Source organism: Sciurus carolinensis, chromosome 18 (genome assembly GCF_902686445.1).
Source record: "Sciurus carolinensis chromosome 18, mSciCar1.2, whole genome shotgun sequence".
NCBI classification, from domain to species: domain Eukaryota; kingdom Metazoa; phylum Chordata; class Mammalia; order Rodentia; family Sciuridae; genus Sciurus; species Sciurus carolinensis.
Window position 1 is genome coordinate 30,700,612 of NC_062230.1, and position 22,499 is coordinate 30,723,110.

Below are 22,499 nucleotides of genomic sequence, written 5' to 3' on the forward strand. Positions count from 1 at the left end.
TTTGATATGATGTTTCTTTGTTCTCATTTACCTCTAAGAATTTCTTAATTTCCTTCCTAATATCTTCTGTTATCCATTCATCATATAATAGCATATTGTTTAATCTCCAGGTGTTGGAATAATTTCTGTTTTTTACTCTTTCATTTATTTCTAATTTCAATCCATTATGATCTGATAAAATACAAGGAAGTGTCTCTATCTTCTTGTATTTGCTAACATTAGCTTTGTGGCATAATATATGGTCTATTTTAGAGAAGGATCCATGTGCTGCTGAGAAGAAAGTGTATTCACTCTTCGTTGGATGGTATATTCTATAAATGTCTGTTAAGTCTAAATTATTGATTGTGTTATTGAGTTCTATGGTTTCTTTGTTCAATTTTTGTTTGGAAGATCTGTCCAGTGGTGAGAGAGGCGTGTTAAAATCACCTAGTATTATTGTATTATGGTCTATTTGGTTTCTGAGATTGAGAAGGATTTGTTTGACATACATGGGTGAGCCACTGTTTGGGGCATAGATATTTATGATTGTTATGTCTTGCTGATTTTTGTTTCCCTTAAGCAGTATGAAATGTCCTTCTTTATCCCTTCCAATTTTGGCTTGAAGTCCACATTATCTGAAATGAGGATGGATACCCCAGCTTTTTTGCTGGGTCCATGTGCATGGTATGTTTTTTCCCATCCTTTCACCTTTAGTCTATGGGTATCTCTTTCTATGAGATGAGTCTCTTGCAGGCAACATATTATTGGATCTTTCTTTTTTATCCAATCTGCCAGTCTATGTCTTTTGATTGATGAATTCAAGCCATTAATATTCAGGGTTATTATTGAGATATGATTTGTATTCCCGGTCATTTGACTCATTTTATTCATTTATTTGTTTATTTTTGACATGACTTGGTTCCTCTTTATTTGAGAGTTCCTTTAGGATAGCTCCTCCCTTTGCTGATTTGCTTCTTTGTTTTTCATCTCTTCTTCATGGAATATTTTGCTGAGAATGTTCTGTAATGCTGGCTTTCTTTTTGTATATTCTTTTAGCTTTTGTTTATCATGGAAGGATTTTATTTCATCGTCAAATCTGAAGGTAAGTTTTGCTGGGTACAAGATTCTTGTTTGGCATCCATTTTCTTTTAGGGCTTGAAAAATGTTATTCCAGGCCCTTCTAGCTTTTAAGGTCCGGATTGAAAAATCTGCTGCTATCCGTATTGGTTTCCCCCTGAATGTAATTTGGTTCTTTTCTCTCACAGCCTTTAAGATTCTGTCTTTATTTTGTATGTTAGGTATTTTCATTATAATGTGCCTTGGTGTGGGTCTGTTGTAATTTTGTGTATTTGGAGTCCTATAAGCCTCTTGAACTTGGTTTTCCATTTCATTCTTCAGATTTGGGAAATTTTCTGAAATTATCTCATTGAATAGATTGTTCATTCCTTTGGTTTGTTTCTCTAAGCCTTCCTCAATCCCAATAATTCTCAAATTTGGCCTTTTCATGATATCCCATAGTTCTTGCAGATTCTGTTCATGATTTCTTACCATCTTCTCTGTTTGTTCGACTTTGTTTTCGAGGTTAAATATTTTGTCTTCAATATCTGAGGTTCTGACTTCCAGGTGTTCTATCCTATTGGTTGTGCTTTCTATGGAGTTCTTAATTTGGTTTATTGTTTCCTTCATTTCAAGGATTTCTGTTTGGTTTTTTTTCAATATCTCTAACTCTTTATTGAAATGATCTTTTGCTTCCTGTATTTGCTCTTTTAACTGTCGATTGGTGCGTTCATTCAATGCCTGCATTTGCTCTTTCATTTCATCGTTTGCTTCCCTTATCATGTTAATTATGTACATTCTGAACTCCCTTTGTGACATTTCTTCTGCCATGCTGTCATTGGATTTTATTGATGTAAGATCCAGATTTGTTTGAGGCATTTTCTTTCCTTGTCTTCTCATGTCGTTCAGGTATCAGTGGACTGCTGAGATGTTGCAGATTTCCTCTATTGACTTATAATGTCCCTGAAGATTGCTAGTGTATCCCCTCTTATCCTTCAGTAGCCTGAATTCTTAGAGGAAGTTGATACTGCAGTGCTCCCCAAGGAAGCTGCCTCTCTAGGGGTGGGTGGTCTTCAGGTGGGGTATATTCCCTGCTAGTGGGCAGAGGTGCCTCTACTTGTTGACCAATGGTCATCCAAAGGGGAACTAGGCTGTGGGCTGAGGCAAGGCCTGTTTGGGCCTGTGTCTCTGGTTTTACCGTCCTTGTGGGAAAAACTCACCCGGTAGGGAAGACTCACCCGATGGGGAGGTCTCGCTGGTCAGTTCCCCTCCTAGAGGTTCCCCTCAGTCCACAACTACCGCCTGGGCAGGGCAGCCTTCCCAGGCAATGTTCCCAGGGACCCGGACCTACCTCCTGGGCTTGGGAGCCCTGCCCTTCGCAGACGAGTCTCCTTAGGTAGCCCCTCCTCAGAGAAGCTGCCCTCAGTCCTGGAACCTTTGCTCCGCCCCTCAGCTTGTCTCTGTGTAGCTCTTTCAATAAAAGGCGCCTAGGTCCCCGGACCGGACCGTGCTTTGCAACTAGTTGCCTGGCTATGCGACCCCTCCTCTGAGCAGCCACTTGGAGCCTCGTACATATGCTCCAAGCCCCAGTGACCCGCCGCTCACCTCTTCCTCCAGGCAGCCACCCGGTGTTCTGTGTGGGCGCTTGGAGACCAAGCAACTTACTGCGCACCTCCACCTCCTCCGGACAGCCCCCTCCCCGTTGTTCAGGAGGTTGTTGAGTCCAAATAGCTCACCACCCAGCTCTTCCTCTGGCAGCCACCGGAGCCCCGGCAGGTTGCTCTGAAACCAAGCGTTGTGCTGCGCAGCCTCCTCTGCAAAGTTCCCCGCTTTCCGTGTTCACTGCTCCAGCAGGGAGAAGGGTATCTTGCCACCTGGGCAAGGCAGCCTTCCCAGGCAACGTTGCCAGGGGCCCGGACCTACCTCCTGGGCCTGGGAGCCTACCCTTCGCAGACGAGTCTCCTTAGGTTGCCCCTCCTTAGAGAAGCTGCCCGCAGTCCTGGAACCTTCGCTCCGCCCCTCAGCTTGTCTCTGTGTAGCTCTTTCAACAAAGGGCGCCTAGGTCCCCGGACTGGACCGTGCTTTGCACCTAATCGCCTGGCTATGCGACCCCTCCTCTGAGCAGCCACTTGGAGCCTTGTACATATGTTCCGAGCCCCAGTGACCCACCGCTCGTCTCTTCCTCCAGGCAGCCACCCGGTATTCTGTGTGGGCGCTTGGAGACCAAGCAACTCACTGCGCACCTCCACCTCCTCATGACAGCCCCCCCCTGTTGTTCAGGAGGTTGCTGAGTCCAAATAGCTCACCGCCCAGCTCTTCCTCTGGCAGCCACCGGAGCCCCGGCAGGTTGCTCTGAAACCAAGCGTTGTGCTGTGTGGCCTCCTCTGCAAAGTTCCCCGCTGTCCGTGTTTACCGCTCCAGCGGGGGAGGGGTGTCTCGCCGGGCAACTCTACTTCACAAAGTTCCCTGCGTTCCGGGGCTACCGCCCCATCCGGGACACCTCCCCGATGGGAGAGACTCACCCGGCGGCTTTGAGTTGGTCCCAAGTCACTCACTATCTCCTCTTTTGAATCCTGAGTCCTGGAGCAACATGAAATGCAGCCGCCCTCTAGTCCGCCATCTTGAAAACCCCGAGAAGTCCTATTTTTAACCGATAAAAATTCACTCAAAAACATATGGTAGCCAGGCACAGTAGTGCACACCTGTGATCCTAGGGGCTCAGGAGGCTGAGGCAGGAGGATCTCTTCAAAACTAGCCTTAGCAACCTAGCTAGGCCCTAAGCAACTCAGTGAGACCCTGTCTCTAAATAAAATAAAAAGAGCTGAGGATATGGCTCAGAAGTTAAGCACCCCTAGGTTCAATCCCAGTATCAAGGGGCGGGGGAAGGTGGGGGCACACAGCTGTAATCCTAGCAACTCGACAGTCTGAGGCAGGAGGATCCCAAGTTCAAAGCCAGCCTCAGTAACTCAGCAAGGCCCTGTCTCAAAATAAAATATAAAAACAGTTGGGGATGTGGCTTAATGGTTAAGTGCCTGTGGATTAATCCCTAGTACCAAAAACAAAACCAAAAAACAAACAAAGACAAACCAACTTTTGGGGGATTTCTTTATGCTTGGTTATTGTGTCTCTATAGCAACTTCACCAGTAGCACTGGGGTTATGGAATAAGCCGAACCGTTGGACTGTCCCTTAAGAGAAGAAATTATAGTCTCCTTCACAGCCCTAACATTTACATAAAACTCCAAAACTTAATAGATATTTGTGATATCAACAAACAACAGTCATATAACCAGTTAGGTCAAAATGCATCTTCTGACATCTACTACTAATAATAGTAATATAACAGTTATTGACTGTTTTCTGTATATCTGCACATACATGTAGACATGACCACAACAAATAGGCACAAATAAACTCTCTGGGAGGTTTCTGGCAGCTTTGTCAGAAATAAATCCTCACCTGAACAGACTACAGAATGACATGTCTTTCAAAGCTCTATGCTTCACATAATACATGACTTCCTGTATGGATAACCATCAGTTAAGAAAGGGCTATTATGAATCTACCAAATCATCAGCTAAACAGAGTAGAAAACAATGTTTAGGTCATATAATCAGAGTAACCAAAATAAAATTTAAAAACAATGTCATTAACAAAGTTGTCAAAATTAACTTTCTGGGTAAAATCCTAACAATAGACGCTAAAAAACATTGCTGAGAGAAATTAAGGCAGGCATATATGAATGGATGGAGAGATACTGACAAGCTGAAATTAAGATATCAGTTCACCCCAAGTTAATCCACATATTCAAAATAAGCTCAATCATGTTTCTGCAAGAATTCTGATTTTAATAAGATGATTCTGCAACAGAATTGAAAATGCAAAAGGACCATGAATGCCCAGAGCATTTTTATAAAAGGAAAATAAGCTGAGTGTGGTGGTGCATGCCTGTAATCCCAGTGGCTTGGCAGGAGGCTAAGGCAGGAGGATCATGAATTCAGAGTCACCCTCAACAACTTAGCAACACCCTAAGCAACTTAGTAGGACCCTGGGTCTACAAAATATAAAAAAAGGCTGGGGATGTGGTTCAGTAGTTAAGTGTCCCTGCGTTCAAGTTCCAGTACAAAAAAATAAAAGGGAAGGTACATTCAAACATGGTGGTGGGAGTACAAACTGGTGCAACCACTCTGGAAAGCAGTATGGAGATTCCTCAGAAAACTTGGGATGCAACCACCATTTGAACCAGCTATCCCACTCCTTTGTTTATACCCAAAGGATTTTAAATCAGCATACTACAGTGATGCAGCCACATCAATGTTTATAGCAGCTCAACTCACAATAGCTAACTATGGAACCAGTTTAGGTGCCCTTCAACAGATGAATGAATTTTTAAAAAGTGATATATATATTTCTCTATATGTATATATGTGTGTGTGTGTGTGTGTGTATAATGGATTATATATATATAAAATGGAATATTACTCAGCCTTAAAGAAGAATGAAATGATGGCATTTGACAGTAAAGGGATGGAGCTAGAGAATATCATGCTAAGTGAAACAGGCCAATCCCCAAAAACCAAAGACTGAATGCTCTCTCTGATATGTGGATGCTAATTCACTATAAGGGGGTGTGGTTCTAGGAATGAATACAGTTAATTTATATTAGGTAGAGGGGAGTGAAGGGAGGGGAGGGGGTATAAGGGTAGGAAAGACAGTAGGATGAATGAGACATTATTACCCTTTGTGCATATATAACTATATGACTGGTGGGATCTATATCATGTACAACCAGAAAAATGAGAAATTTTACTCCATCAATATATGATGTATCAAAGTGCATTCTGCTGTCATGTATAATGAATCAGAACATATTTAAAAAATAATTTAAAGGGGAGAACAAAGCTGGAGGACTTACCCTACCTATAGCAGTGGAGTAGTGCTGGCACAAAGACTGAAAACTGGATCACCAGAACAGAATGAAGAGTCCAGACACAGACATACACTTAAATGAGCACCAGGTTTTAGACAAAAGTGTGAGAGAAATCCAGTGCAGAAACGGAAGACTTTTAAACTACTAGTGCACCAATGGAACTTTAAACTAATAGTGCTCAAACTTCTTTCATATCCATATGAAATATTTGGAATCAGACTGAATGGGGCTGACTAAAGACAGGAAAGGTAGGCAAAGAACTGGGGAGAAGAATGTGAGAAGAAGAAGCACGGATAACTTTTCTCTTTTTGGGTATGGGGATTGAACCCAGTGAACCTTAACTGCTGAGCTACATCTATCCCCAGCCCTTTTTAATATTTTAGAGGCAGGGTCTTGCTAAGTTGTTTAGGGCCTCGTTGAGTTGGTTAGTCCATCTTTGAACTAAGGATCCTTCTGCCTCAGCCTCCCAAGCCACTGGGATTACAGGTGCAAATGGCAACGATTTGATTTTAAAATAAGGACATTTTAAACAGATGTTGCCATACATGCCAAAGTCTTTAGGGGAGATATGTAGAGTTGCCTGCAATTTATTTTGAAAACATTAAAAAAAAAAGTCTGATGATTGGAGGTGGGTAGATAGGTGAGCACATACATAAAACAAACATGGTAAAACATTGATGGCAGAACCCAGGTGGGGCACACTGTAAAGTTCTTTTCACATTGTAGTATGTTTAAAAATGACTATAATAAAAAGTTGGAAGAAGGTTTGAAAGAAACCTCTCAAATGAATAGCTAGTAAGCACATTAAAAAGTGATATCACTAGATATAGGCATATAGATTTACAAAACTAAACATATACCCAGCAATGCCTTTCCTACATGTATACCAAAATAAATATTTGCAAAAACTATAGTAGCTTTATTCATAATAGAGCCAAGTTAGAAATAGTCCAGGTTTCTACTAAAAGGAAAATAGATAAACAAATCGTAATGTATTCATACAGTGGAACACAACTAAGCAATAACAAAGAATGAAGAACAAATACATATAACTAATGAATCTCAAAAACATGCTGAGTGCAAGAAGCCTTAAACAAAAAGAATATATATTGTATGATTCTGTTTACATAAGACCTTAAAAAGAAAAATCAGCCTAACAGATGGAGAATGAGACCAGAACTGTTAACCACTGTTGAATTTTACATAATGATGCCCACTTTGAAGTGTTCAGAAGGTGATGTTTACTGAGATTACTGGCTTACTATTGTTGGCCACTTTTTTAAGGTACATTGAAAAATCTGATGGATTGATATAGAAGGATATATATGCAATAAATCAAGAAAATGTTATACATTCTAGGCATTTATTATGCAGATATTAATTGAATAATTTAAAAACTTTTTCCATATAGGTGAATTTTTCAAGACACTGGCAGTCCCCTTCTCAGGTATCCTTTAGTGTCTGTGATGCTAGAGTAACACATCCTATTCTTGTTAAGTGATGATATGGACACGCACACTTGGAAGTGAATGCTCTATTTTTCAAAGAAAGCAAATATTATTCATTTCTTTCTTTAAAGTCATTATGTCCTACTTTTTATTTTCAACTACGGGGAAGGAGAAATAGAAACACGAGATCTAACTGCAGAAAAACTATTCCTTGTCATTTTTAAGTAAAGCAATCAGGGAAGGCTAAATTACTAAATAGTATCGGAAAAACAGGGAAGGCTAAATATTTGCTATAACAAAATGTACCAGCACTAAAAAGATACACATAACGGTAATCACAAATTCAGGTTTAACACTGAAGGCAAAGGTTAAGCATTTTATGGTTTCAAATGACAGACTAACAACTATTTACTCTGAATCATCTGGTTGGATGAAAGGGGAAAGAGCAGGCGCATTGGGAGGATGGAGCCTCACAAACGAGGTTGTGAGGGTGAGAAGGCAGGAAAGAGAAGAACAGAGAGCACATGCAAAGAACAACATGTACAAAAATACAAGAGTGAAGAACCTATGGAAACAGCTAGCAGCTGAGCAAGCTTGAATGCAGGGTGCAGGAAGGCACAAAGGAAGACTGGAGAGCTGGGCAAAGTTCAGGATGCAACAGGACTTTACCTTAGAGGCAAAATGGAATCCCCAAGGCACTGTGGACAAGGGTGGCATGCCTAAGCACTCACACTAGCAAGTTCCCTTGGCAGCTGTGTGCAGTGGAGGTGCATCAGACCAATGAGCAGCTGCTGCAGCTCTCCAGGCTGGCAAAGACAAAGGAGGGGCAGCAGGCCGGAAGCTATCTTCCCATGGCTGCTGAGGCAATCAGCACCTCATCAATCCTAAGCTGACAGTATAGACCACACTTTGGAGCAACAGATAACATCAAGCATTAAATGATCTAAATTTACAACCTACAAATACTAGATACATTCCCAGATGAGAGGAAGTGCAGTACAGGGACTAAAGATTCATCATGTAAATACTGTTCCCAGGAATGGAGAGAGCAGCAACAGACTGACTGACCCTTTCCGGCCTGGAAAGAAGCACTTAAATTTCAAATGTGAATATCAACTTTTGTCTTCAGTTTTTCTCTTTTTTCAGAACCAACCCTGAACTTCAATAAAAATGATTTTACTCTAAGAAGGAGAAAATGCTCATAGCTGAACATCTGCCTTGGAGTCTAAAGATCTGGACTTAGGCAAAGTCCAATCTGGCACATTCAGCCATGTGACTTTGGGTAAGTTTCTAAATCTCTCAAAACTTCAGTTCCTATTAGTTCCTTACTTGTAAAACATGAAAGATAACTCTGACCCATTTTTTAAGACTGCTGGGAGACTTAAGTGGGACAATGTAAGGAAAGCACCAAGCACAGTGGCTGGCATGTATGAAGCCATCATTAAAGATGGTAACCTTCCCATTTCTCCTGACAGCTGTTTCTAGTGAGAATAACTAGAGGGAAAGGGAATAAAGGTTTGTTCTTTAAAGAGCAATGTAAATGTATGTGAACTATTTTAACATATTTTAACATATATTTCACATGGACTCGGTATTTCAACAAATAACATTATTGAACAGTAAACATTTATTAAATAAAAATATAGCTTGGTCTTAGATATAGGATAAATTGATAGAGAATGCCAAAATATCAGGAAATGTATTATAGATGATAGAAGTTTAGGCTATGCTGACTATTGTTTTTCCTGTAAATTAAATGAGAAATATTTTAATTTGCAAGAAAATGAACCACTTCTTTAAAAAGTCTTATGGTCATACCTTATTTGTTTCCAACTGGGCCCCAAGAAAATCTATCCAAAAGATATAGAAATATAAAAACAGAAAACAATGAAATCTATTACCTATTTCAAGAAAGAAAAGCAAGCAGGCAGGCCGACAGAAAGACAAGAATTAATCCAAGAAACTTTTGAAGTCTTGGCTGTAGATCCCCCGTGGTATATTCTAAGGACGAAAAGAACTGTTAAGAAATTTCAAGCAAAAGATTTGTTTTTAGTAGCAGTACTGATATTGTAATTCTGAAATTACTTTATGTGATAGGACTAAGCAAGAGAAAAAATCTATTGATGTTTTCAGAAACCAAGGTTTTTCTTTGTGGGACAAAGTTATACAAGGAAGAATTGGAGGAAAGAGAAAAAAGTCTATGATGTTGGACTGAAATTAGAATCAGGATTTTCATTTTTTAACATTTGTTTTACTGTTATGATACATATATATATATCATAACAGTAAAACAAATGTTATATATATATATGTATATATATATATATATATATATGTATATATATAATCTCATAAGTACAATTCACTGATTTTTTTACCAATGGAATACATCCACACAACTAGCATCAGGAAACCAAACACTTCCTGTATGCAAAGAGTTCCTGCCAAGGCTTCCCTTCCTCCAAGGGTAACCAACATTCTGGTTTCAAACAACAGAGTAGTTTGGCCTCTTTTTGTACTTTATGTACATGACTCCTACCAGTGTTTTCCTTTTGATGACTACCTACCTGCCTTTGCTCAATGTTAACTTGGGAAGACTCATGCATATTCTTGCCTACAGTTGTAGTTTGTTGATTCTTAATGCTATATTGCACTGTATGATGTATCGTAATGTATTTACCCATCCCATTGTAGATGGGCGTTTGAGTAGATTCTAGTCTCTACCAGTTACAAACAGTATTGCTACGAACAGTCTAGCAGATTGAATCATATAAAACTGCTGATAGTACTTACAAAAATGGCAATGTCATATAATTCAAATTAAAATCTTTTATTTAAATAAAAATGCCAACAAACTTTTTTTTTTTTTTGCTGGCATCAGAACTGAAACACAAGTTCATATGGAAAATAAAGTGCCTAAGAATAACTAGGATAATACAGAAAAGAAATGCCAAGAAAAGGGACTAGTCTCACAAAATGTTAAAATAGGCTATAATTCCTCAACAATTAAAGCAGCATGAAACTCATAAATGAATAAACAAATATAGCATCGGAGTGGACTAGTGTGCCTAGAGATAGACCCAAGTGAAGGTGGAAATTTAATATACGATGGTGTCTAACAACACAGGGATAACATCAACTTTTGATGAATACGTATCTCATGTACATTTCTGTTGAGTGTAAATCTGAAAGTGGAATTCTGATATCTGGGTAGAATAATTAAGACTTTTCAAAACTGGTTGTACCACTTTACATAACCACTAATTGCTCTATATCCTTGACATATCTGGTGTTTTCAATTTTAGCCATTCTTAAGGGTATATGGAAATTTCTGTTGAGGTTTTCAATTGTACTGTTCTAATGACTAATAAATACATATCTGTATCCATATGTATGTATAATAGTATACGTATAATTTGGATATACTCTTGTGAAATACACTCTATTATAAAATATAACTTTTTTGAAAAATTTTAGTTGTTGATGAACTTTTATTTTTATTTATTTACCTGTGGTGCTGAGAATTGAACCCAGTGCCTTACACATGCTAGGCAAGTACTCTACTGAGCCACAACCCCAGTTCATGAAATATAACTTTTGTTATATTGATATACTGGTTTGTTGAACTCCTTTATATATTCTGGTGGAGACGTTTGTAAAGTGTATTAAGAATATCTCTTCCCTCTCTGTGTATAACCTTTGTGTTCTCAACAATGCCTTTTAGTGCACAAGAGAAATTTAAATATGGTACAATCTTCATATATATATATAATATGTATATATATATGTATATAAATATATTATGAATAGTGCTATTTGTATCCTAGTGCAGAAATTTTTGTCTATTCCAAGGTCATGGAGATATTTCCTCCTAAAAGTTTTAGTATTGTTTTACCTTTCAATTGGATTTTTTGTGCATAGTGTGAGTTCCAGATAAATTTCTTCTACTAGATAATTAACTAATCTAGAACCATATAATCTAAAAGACCACCCTTTCCCCCTGCACATACGTCATTTTGTAATGAATTAGGTGACTGAGTATTGTCCATTTTTGATTTCTGTTTTATTGATCAGTGTGTTTATCTGTGTAAAGTACTGTAGTGTTATAACAGGTGTTCACACCTGGAAAAGTAAATCCTCTGATTTTGTTTACCTCCTTGAAGTCTGTATGGCTATTGGCCTGTACTCATTATGTTATGGTTTGGATTTGAAATGTACTCTAAAAGCTCAGGTGTTGAAGGCTTGGTTCCAAAGACAGCAGTGTTCAGAGGTGGAGCCTTTGGAAGGTGATTGGTTCATAAGGCTCTGGCCTCATCAACAGGTCGATGCACTGAATGACAGCTTAATGGGCTATTGGGAGGTGGGAGAAATTTTAGGAGGTGGGACTAGTTGGAGGAAACAGTCACCGGGCATGCCAGAGAGGTTCTCTCTACAGTACCTTTCTTTGGCCCTCCCTCTGCTCCTTGGCCATCATGAGGTGAGCAGTTTGCTCCACCATGACATTCTGCCTCTCCACAGGTCCAACAGAGCTAAGTGACCATGGACTGAAACCTCTGAACCGTAATCAAATAAGCCTCTCCTTTTTCTTCCCCCCTCAGGAATTCTGTCACAGTAATGGAAAGTTGGCTAACACACACGACTTTAAAATTTTCCTAGCTCTGAGCAATGACACTCAACTAACAATGAATATGTCTAGCTCTCAGGTCTTGCTTTCTAAATACTAATCCTCAATAAAGGAATTACTGAGTAGAATTCTCACCAAAAATGTTTACCCTGAACTGATCATAACAACCCAATCGGACAAATCCAAATTAGAGTCATTGTGCAAAATAACTGCCTTCGACTCTGCAAAAGTTCCAAGTTATGAAAGACTGAAAAAAAGAATGGGAGAATGGTACTAGAGAGTAAATGTATATGATGGCTAAATGACATTACAGAGTAATGCTCAGATCTTGGATTTTTTTAATTTAAAAAAGTATAGGGGACATTATTGGGGAAAGTAGAAAATAAAATGTGGGTGGTGTAATGAGGGTGGTTAATTACACTCATGATGAATCTATAATTTAATATAACTAAGATGTTCTTTTTTATTGGTACACAATTGTACAGGACAGTGGTTTTCATCGTAGCACATTTGTACATGCATGTAACACAATATGATCAATTTCACTCCCCAATACTTCCCACTTGGCATCTTTCCTCCCTCCCCTTAGTCCCCTTCCTCAAGCCTACTAGTCTCTCTTCTGCCTTCATGACACCCTTTCCCCATCTAATTTCACATATGAGAGAAAACACTCAATACTTTCTGGGCCTGATTTGTTTCATTTAACACCAACTCTTTAGATCCATTCCCAAAAATACCACAATTTTTGTTCTTTATGGCTCAATAAAACTCCATTGTGTATTTGTACCACATTTTCTTTATCCATGTATTGATTGATAGATACCTAGGCTAATATCATAATTTGGTAATTGTGAATTGTGCTGTGATTAACAGGGAAATGCCTGTATCTCTGAAGTCTGGGGACTTCAATCCTTTGTATAAACACTGAGAAGTGTTATAGTTTTAGTCTTTGAGGAACCTCTATACTGACTTCCACAGAGGCTGTACTAATTTACATTCAATAGTGTATAAGTCTTAATTTTCCCCCTGCATCCTCACCAGCATTTATTGTTATTTGTATTCTTCTTTTTCCTTTTTTTTTTGGTTGTTGGTAGTACTGGGAGTTGAATCTAGGGACGCCACTGAGCCACATCCCTAGTCCTTTTTATTTTTTAAGGGGGGGGGGGTCTCACTAAGTTGCTGAGGTTGGCCTCAAATTTGTGATCCTTCTGTCTCAGTCTCCTAGGCTGTTGGGACTACAGGTTCATGCCACTGTACCAGACTGTCTTTTGTATTTTTGATGACTGCCATTTTGACTGGAGTGAGATAGAATCTCAATGTAGTTTTGATTTGCATTTTCCTGATAGCTAGATGTCAAACATTTATTCACAAAATTGTTGGCCATTTTTTACTTCTTCTGAGAAGTGTTCATTCAATTCATTTGCCTATTTATTGATTTTTTTAGTTCTTTTTATATTCTGGATATTAACCCTGTCAGAAGAGCAGCTGGCAAAGATTTTTTTCCCATTCTGTAGGCTTTTTCTTCACACTGTTAAGTGTTCCCTTTGCTGTGCAGAAGCTTTTACATTTGATGCCATCTCATTTATTGAGTCTTGGTATTATTTCCTGAGCATAGTCTTATTCAGGAAGTCATTGTCTGTGCTTCCCTATGTTTTCTTCTAGCAGTTGCAAAGTTTCTGGTTTTATACCTAGGTCATTCATCCCATGAGTTAATTTTTGTACATGACCTAGATGTTCTTGAAATGCGCATTATGAAAATGCCCACTTAATACCCACATGAGAAGAAAAATTACTCCTTAGTTACCTCTTCTAATGGCTGACTCTTTGCGGAGTTGAATCAAATTAAAAAGAAAATTTTTAAATTTCAATATTCCTTTAAGGAGAAAACAATATACAATCAGTTCTTCATATCCTCCTTGATGTTTAAATAAAAATGGCTTCAACCATCTGAATAACTATGTCATTGGTTCCAAGTGATCCAAGAGGCTCCATCTAGCAGAATATCTTTTATGACTATACCACTGACCCTGCGTATCAACCGCAAAGCTATTTGCCTCAGTCTTTAACCAACAATTTGGTTTCATTCATTCACTGATCAAAAAGCACAGAACAATTTGGCATGCCTAGGAAGGGCTGTTTGGGTCAACCTAAAAATAAAATGACATTGCTGCTGCAGTCTAGTCAGAGAGCTGAATTACATGTATCCAGCTGTATTTCAGTCAATAGGAACAGACTGTGTTAAAATCCCAAGTTCAGACTCTGGTTTTGGCTATATGGAATAACAAGCACTAGTCTTAACCTCCTGCCCAAGAAACTAGAAAAGGTCAAAATGTGTGAACCCACTGCTCTCACAGGCAGGGAAATAGGTAACACAAGACTGTGGCCCTTAAGAGGAGGGAAACCATGAGATGAGTCCACAACTGCCTAGCTTTCTGCATGGAGGCAACTTCCAGACTGCGGGTAGGAGGAGGGATAAGTAAGAGCTAGTGCTGCCATTAGACTGAGGAGACAGAGATGAGAGCTCAGGGAGGGGAAGGCGGCTAGAAGTTGCAAGGTGGATTTCTGAAAAGGAAGACCTATCCTGAAAGAGAGTGGCAGAAATCCAGTTAAAGGTGCCCTCGAGTCTTCGCTGAGTACTAGGCTTCATGTACCTGGGTTGAATTTCACAAGGCTGGGTAAGACATGACCAGGGGCTGTAAACTAGTTACAGAGTACACACAGGCTGGGAAATGTTCAAGCTCCAACAGTCTGAGTGAAAAGTCCTCCCTGAGGCATTTAGCACAGCATTCAGCAGAGACGCCAAAGGGGGTCAGCCTTGGTCTTTAAAGCACCCTCCCTGGCATGAATGCTACCCTAGATCTTTCCTAACAATATTTAAGAAAGGCCCTGGGGGTGATCCAAAAGTAACTTAACTGGCTACCAAACCAAAGCCCAACATTCTTTAAAAGTAGACAACAAAAATAAAATCCAGACACCCAGCAATGCAATATCCACAATGTTATATTAAATAAAAATTACTAGCCTACTTGCCATAAAGCAGGAAAAGAAGACTTTATAGGAGACAAATTCATCAATAAAAACACACAAAATGACATAAAAGAACTATTAGTAGCTATATAATGATGCAAAAGTTTTTAAGAGAAAACATGACTATAATGAGAGGAGGAGCAGACAATGCAAAAAAGAACAAAATGGAACCTCCAGAGATAAAAGCTCTAAGATAAGCATTCTACTGGGTGAGATACACAGCATATCAGACCTACACTGGAAAAGGCAGGGAATACTTGAAAAAAAGATATAGCAAATAAGACATTATAAATGTGGAGGGAATGTTACTAAAGACCATAATTTGTCTTGCTAGAAGTCGTCTCCCTTCTGGCTTGAATGAAGTAAGCTTCCGTGATGGAGAGGCGAGGTAGTAGGGTACTGGAGGTGGCTGGCCTACAGTCAACAGCCAGCAAGGAACTGGAGTTCTATAGTGTTCAAGGAAAAGAATTATTCTAAGAGCAGTACAAGCAAGTTTAGAAGTGGATCCTTCCCCAGCTGGGCCTTCAGATGAAACCCTAGTTGTGGTTGATACCCATCTGACTACAGGCTTCTGCAAGATCCTAAGGCAGAGGCACCCTGCTAAGCCATACCTGAATTCCTAACCCACAGAAACTATGAGATAGTAAATGGGTATTGTGTTAAGCTGCTGAAGTTTCAAATAATTTTTTTTTTTACAGAGTAATAGATAACCAATACACCAGACATATCAACAATTACCTTAAATGTAAATGTTCTAAACACTGCAATTAAAAGAGAGACTATCAGACTAGATTTTAAAAAGACTCGGTTCTATTTTTTTTAAGAAACCCACTTTAAATATAAACACATAGGTTGAAGATAAAAGCCCGGGGGAAAGACACATCATGAAATGCTAAGCATAAGAAACCCAGAGGGGTTTCATTAATATCATCAAAGTAGACTTTAGGGGAAGGATCATTAACAAGAATGGAGGGACATTTCATAATGTGAAAGGACAAATTCATCAAGAATACACAAGTGGCCTCAAATATATGGAGCAAAAAAACATACTGAAGGAGAAATAAATTGGAGTTTGTAGTATTCCAAAATACGTGGTGGAACAAGTAAAAAGAAAATCAGTAAGAACACAGAAGACTTGAACAACCTTATCAACCAACTGGATCTAACTGACATAAAGTTCCACCCTTATGGGCACAAAAAGCATCCATGGTCATTTATAAAAGGTATGTATTTTCATGAGAAGTAAACCTTAAATAAAAGTAATAGTTTCAGAGCTGGGTTGTGGCTCAGTGGTAGAGCACTTGCCTAGCACATGTGAGGCACTAGGTTTGATTCTCAGCACCACAGATAAATAAAAAAATAATAAATAAAATAAAGGTCCACTGACAACTAAAAAAAAAAAGTTAATAGTTTCAGTGTAACAATTGAAGAAAACAAAAATCAAAGTACTTTCTAAAACCACTAGGGCTCTAAGCCAAATTTTAAGATCAAGTTCTTGGATTTCTTTAAGTTTTCATTTTTTTTAGTCCTAACTTGGTTTGACTGCTGTTACAGTTTAAATTCCTTTATCTTGAAAATCCTCCAAATGATAATATTTGGATATCCAAATAAAATCTTCAGTTTCCTGCAGCTTCTTCAGAACCCTCTGTCTGTGGAGGGCTCCCAGTGCTCAGCAGCCACGTGGGTAGTCACTGCTCTGCTCCCGTGTGTGAGCAGACAAGTATGCAACAGCAGAAGGAGAACCAGAGGCCTCACTGCCTCATCAGCAAAGCCTGAATGAACCCAAGTCCATTTCTTTGCAGGGAAAAAGGGGAAGAAATAACAAAGATCGAGTATAGAAAAAGCTGCTAGAAAACACATTAGCAAAGTCACACGTTCTCGTTTTGAGTGTATGGTTAAGTATGGCTCTTCTTGACATGCACCCACATGTATCTCTGTCAGCATATGGATTTATTTCTATTTTAAACATCAATCAAGAGCTCCATAATTCTCTAGTACACATTCAATAACTACTTGTGACCAATTTATTATTTAATTTTTTTTTTTAAACTAAGGAGATCTAAAATATCCTGGGTTTCTGACAGGATTTTAGAATATGATTAAATGTTTTATTTTTTACTATTCTTAAGAGGCTTGGTTGAGCTCATAAACCAATTTACTTGCTTGCTCCATTTTAAAAACTCATTAAAACTATATTCCTACTACTGAATCATATATCAAACTGTAGAAAATTTTTGATTGTATAGGACTCTCTTTAATAGTTAGAACTTTGTGGATTCATCTAAAGGATTAATTCATTGAAAAGAAACATGCAAACAAGGAAACAAACCATACAAAATCTTCCAACAAACCTGACCTTTCCACTGTGGCAAATTGTTTACCTCTGGAATTTCATACATGCCACTCAGGCTTCCAATGGGATGATCATGAGACTATTAGCAGTTAGGACTAGCAACAAACCAAATAAATCCTAATTACCCATTTCCTTAAGCTTTCCAGGCTCCAACTCTCTTGGGTTCTGCTCTTCTCATTTATTTTTAGCACTGTATTCTTTTTATAAAAAAAGTGGATAATAATACACAATAAAATATTTCTGAGGGGACCCAGATTAACTGAAAAACAATTTGTAGACCCGCCTCTGCCAGTGACCTGAAAGTGTCATGTAAACAGATGCTGTCACCTCAAGATCTCTCAGGAGAATCCTCTAAGTCACTGGAACTGTGTCTGCTTTTATGCATTTCAAAGGTCACTGTGAAACAAATAATCATAAACAAACATTTTTTATACACATATTTGGTTTTTAAGACACGATTTCTGGATTTAATCCATTTCTTTTTTAAAATGAGGCTTAATGACAAAAACTTAATATAGTGATGTGATTATGACAGATTTCCTGGAATCAAAATGGAAGAGAACTTAGAAGATGACCCAGAACAAGAAATCTCTTTTGTAAAACATTACAAATAACTGTTTTACTACTTCAAAATACCAAAAGTCTTCTGTACAGTACTTATCGTATACATCAAATGCCTTAAGAGTCTCAGAAATCATATCTACTCTCTTAATCTCTTCAGAACTAGTACATAGAGGGAGAAAAACCTATAAATCAGCCCCCGATGACAGAGGGTCTGTTTAGGAGTTTACCAAATGGAATGACCCTGTTGGAATTCCTTCAAGAAGCCTGTGAAAATGTCAGAACACAGTCCGTTTTAGAGGTCACAGTCCCTAGAGAGCTCTGAGTTTGGGCCTGTTTGTCTTTTCACATGCTTTACCATTTGAAAATCCTTCCTTGTAGACACTGACTGATGCCCAGGGAATGCTAGGATTGTGGGAACTGGCAGTACCAACGAGAGAAGAACTTCATGGGAAACCTATGCCTGCTGCACTTGCCCTCTAGAGAGCTCATCAGCTAAGCTCTCTTCAAACATTATGAAGGTACATGGCGAGACATGGAGAATATGTATGTCATTTTGCCTTCTTTAGAAATACACACTTGTGGAAAGTGGAAGCGAAAATTATTGGAACTACTGAAAGAAACACTAAGTTATAAAATACCATGGGGAAGAATACCATTTAGTATGACTTGAAATACTGCACTCTCAAAATACATATATTAGTAACAAATAATTCAAAAGCTAATTCTGTGCCCACCCTGCTCTAAACCGGACTGAGGTGAATTGGCCCAATCATCATAGTGATCATATGAAGGAGGTACTAGTATGATCCTCAATTTGCAGATGAAGAAACTGAGGCAGAGAGAGGAAAGTGCATAGCTAATAACGGTGTAGCCAGGGCGTAGACTCAGACAGGGTGGCTTCAGAGCCGGTGCTCTCGGCTACTGTGCTTGCTGCCTCCTTCAGGGCACTTTTACTTCAGGCAAGCAATGCTGGGTAACTGTGACAAGGTTGAGCGCTGAAGACGTGCCAGATGTGTGCTAAGCACTTTATATGCTTTATTCCATCTGCTCTTCCCAACAGCTTAAGGGTGTATCTAACATTATTTGTATTCGTCAGTGAAACACTAGCTTTGAGTGGCCTGATGCCATGTCCCTGGGATAATGGAGAGGGCTCCTCCGAGGCCTGGCTCCACAACCCTCTTTCTTTAAAACTAGGTGCTTCTTCCTCTCAGTTATCTGCAAGAATCATCTCTAAATTTATTTTAAATATTTAACTTATATAATGTATTTAACTATTTTTAGAGATCTATGTATTCATCAATTTTATGAGAATATACTATATTATACTGGAGGCTTAAAATTTAGAGATTATTTTAGGGTAAGAGATGCAATGGTCATTCAAAAAATGTTTGCTAACAATAACTTTTAAAATTATCCTGTTTCCATCTCTGAAATATCAATTTCTTAAAACTCTGAGAGCTAATTATTCTGATAGGGCAAAATTTTCTTTCACACAACAGTCAATGGTGGTTTGATCAAGCAGTTCCATCAATATTCTTCTTAACTACTATGCCAGGAACAAGGTTTCTGTCAAAGAAGGTCTTCTATTTTGTAGCTATGAATCTCAAATCTGCAGAATAATGTCCATCCTACCACTTGTCAGTTTTTAAACTTAGTATATAAGACCTTGTAAGTGGTGAAATCAGACTGCTTTTCTTGCTATGTCTTTATTAAACATAGAAGTCATATGTCAAAATTATAAGTTGGTGAAAACAGATACTTGCATTTTTCTTAATGACCATGAAAAAAATTCACAAATCATTTGGGTTTTGAAAAAAGCTGAAATACTATCTTTCAACTGACAGCCTTATGCTACTACAAAAATATTAACACATACCTGCCAATCCTTGGAAATCACAGAAATAAGAAAATATTGCATATTCTAAATTAGACATTATTTATTATTATTTCTGAGAATAACAAATTAGGTAAAATTTTTATTCCTTGTAAAAATGAAGGGAAGTCTGACTGAGAGCTGGCCCATATGTTCAATAATACTGCTGTAAGGAACTTATTAAACAGCAACATGGTTGATCTGATCTATGGAAAATTCCATCAGCTAAATGAGGCGGAAGTTATTTTCCATTCTTTCTGTTTGCCTAATGACGAGCACAGGGCAAAAGTGACAATGAGATATAGGAACATGTGCTGTAAGAAGGAAGGGCGGTCAAGGAAGACAACTGGGCTGCAAAGGGCATGCTGTGACCAGAGAGCTTCTCAGACCAGCTCACAAGACTGTGTCAAGCAGAGGCAGCTGGTGTCCCAACGCCCAAAAGACTACACTTCCTGTTAATGACAGTGGGAGTAGGAGGGTCAACAGTACAGATCAATTTAAAGGAGTTAGCAGAACACTGGGAATGATATTTGCTCATCAGGTAGGTGATTATTAATTATAAACCAAAGAGAAAATTTCAATACATTTGTTACTCCAACATATTTGTCTTGCTGCTTTCTGTCACAATAATACTACATTATTGACATCTTAAACTATAAGCTAAATAACAAAGGAATAAAAATAACCATGGACCATATATACTCCCTATATTTAACACGCTCTTTAAAAAGTTATGGTAGAGAATGGGTGTCTAATACCTATCTTTTCCTTTGGCTAGAAGAGGTTTTTGTGGTTAGGTTAGGTTAGGTTAGCTTTTATAATTGCTTTCTGAGGCACAGCAAAGACAACTTGATAAACTTGCTTATTCACTGGTCCAGTATCTAATATAAATCATATGGTAGACCCTAATTTCAAGAAAATTATCTCAAATAATCTATTTCTTAACACAATGTACTATGATAATTCTAGAAAATTCTTATATTTTTGGTACACACCTTTGTAAATTTAAGACAATGTGGTCTCACTGCTGGTTTAAAATGCTAAGTATTATTATGTTCCAAGTCTTCCTTTTAATAAATGTTTGTTATTGATGCCCCAATGGCATTTCTATAAGAGACACAATTTAAAGGCTGGTTAAATTGCTCAAGATGAGCCTTCAGAGGTACTATAGCTTGGGGAGGGGTCTTCAGAGGTGCTATGGTCTTGCTGGTTCACCTTTTATACTGTAAGCTTCATCTGCTCCCACCCCAGTGGTAACTAAAGCATGCTCGCATTAGCATTCTGACACTGGTACACTATTGCACAGATCTGTCTCAATGCCACCTATAAATTTGAGAAAGAAAATTCTCCCTGTGCTGCTCTCCTTGCCTCCACATCACAACTGTGTGGGTGTTTCAGTAGTACAATGAAGCAAACTAAATCCTCAGTAATGACAAAACTATCTAAATAAGAAACAGTAGAAAAAAGGTGGATGGGTGACAAGTGCTTATTTATTATTTACATTGTGAAACAAAACATGCTATTTAATAGAAGATTTTATGAAGGTCATTATGAAAGAATGTACTTCCCCTTTAAGGTGCTTATAAGGCTTCTTTTTCACTCTAAAGAGTCCCAGAGAGTGTCAAAAACAAAAAGCATAGGAGAACTGCAGCAATTAACTAAGAACTTCATTTGCAGTTGTCAGGAGGCTTACGGTTTGCTTTTGAACTTTATAATTGGTTTAGCGTTGCCTCCTAAAGCCTGATTTTAAAAAAATATTGGGGGCTGGGGTTGTAGCTCAGCGGTAGAATGCCTGCCTAGCATGTGTAAGGGTCCTGGGTTTGATCCTCAGCACCACATAAATAAAATAAAAGGTATTGTGTCCATCTACAACTAAAAAAAAAAAAAAAATTTTTTTTTAAAATATATTGAAAACTTGACTCAGGAAAATTATACTGAAGAGTATATATTTGTATTTCTCAGACTGAAAGCAGGAAAAGAGATTATCAAAAAGCATTAATGTTTATTAAAGCTCTTGAGAATTACATTTAACTATTCCAGATCCTAAATGTTAACATCAAAGTCAACGTAAGATAATCTTAAATGTTGATGAGGAGTGGGGAAATGTTTTCGGAGTAAAATCCAAAGAAAAGACCAGCTATGAATATCTGCCATTTATTTTCTAAGGTGTAAAGCAAGCAGTTTTCTTTGGCTGGGTGCCACAGCCAGGCAAAGTTCATCTAACTTTTTGCAAATACAAAACACGTGTGTTGAATCCAAAGCAAAGGGCCACCTTGCGTTTCTTTATGTGCAACCAACTTTTGAATAAATTATTTTCTTTCTAGTAAGTGATCATTCAGATGATTTAAAACTGCTCATTGTGATACATTTAATGGATGGAAAGTCTTAGAAAAAAATTTCAAGATGGGACCATAGCTCAAACCCATGACAACTTCAGTAACTAGTAATACCAAAGTTTAAAACAGAATAACAAATTAATTTTTCCTCTTTACTGAGGCCTAAAACATGCTATTTAATAGTAAAGAGTTTCAAAGAGCCTTTTAGAACAGGAAGAAGGTAGAACATACTGATTTTACTTCTACTTGGTATGGACAGCTGGCATGTGGTCCGTCATTGTGTTTGAGGTGGTTGATCCCCAACTTAATA

The 22,499-nt window shown here is 38.2% G+C and overlaps 1 protein-coding gene across 6 annotated transcripts in view; it reads right to left on the minus strand.

Annotated features, from left to right (window-relative positions):
- The window catches only part of Mrtfb (myocardin related transcription factor B), a 184,923-nt gene that overhangs the window by 97,415 nt on the left and 65,009 nt on the right, over window positions 1-22,499 (minus strand). The window lies entirely within an intron of this gene.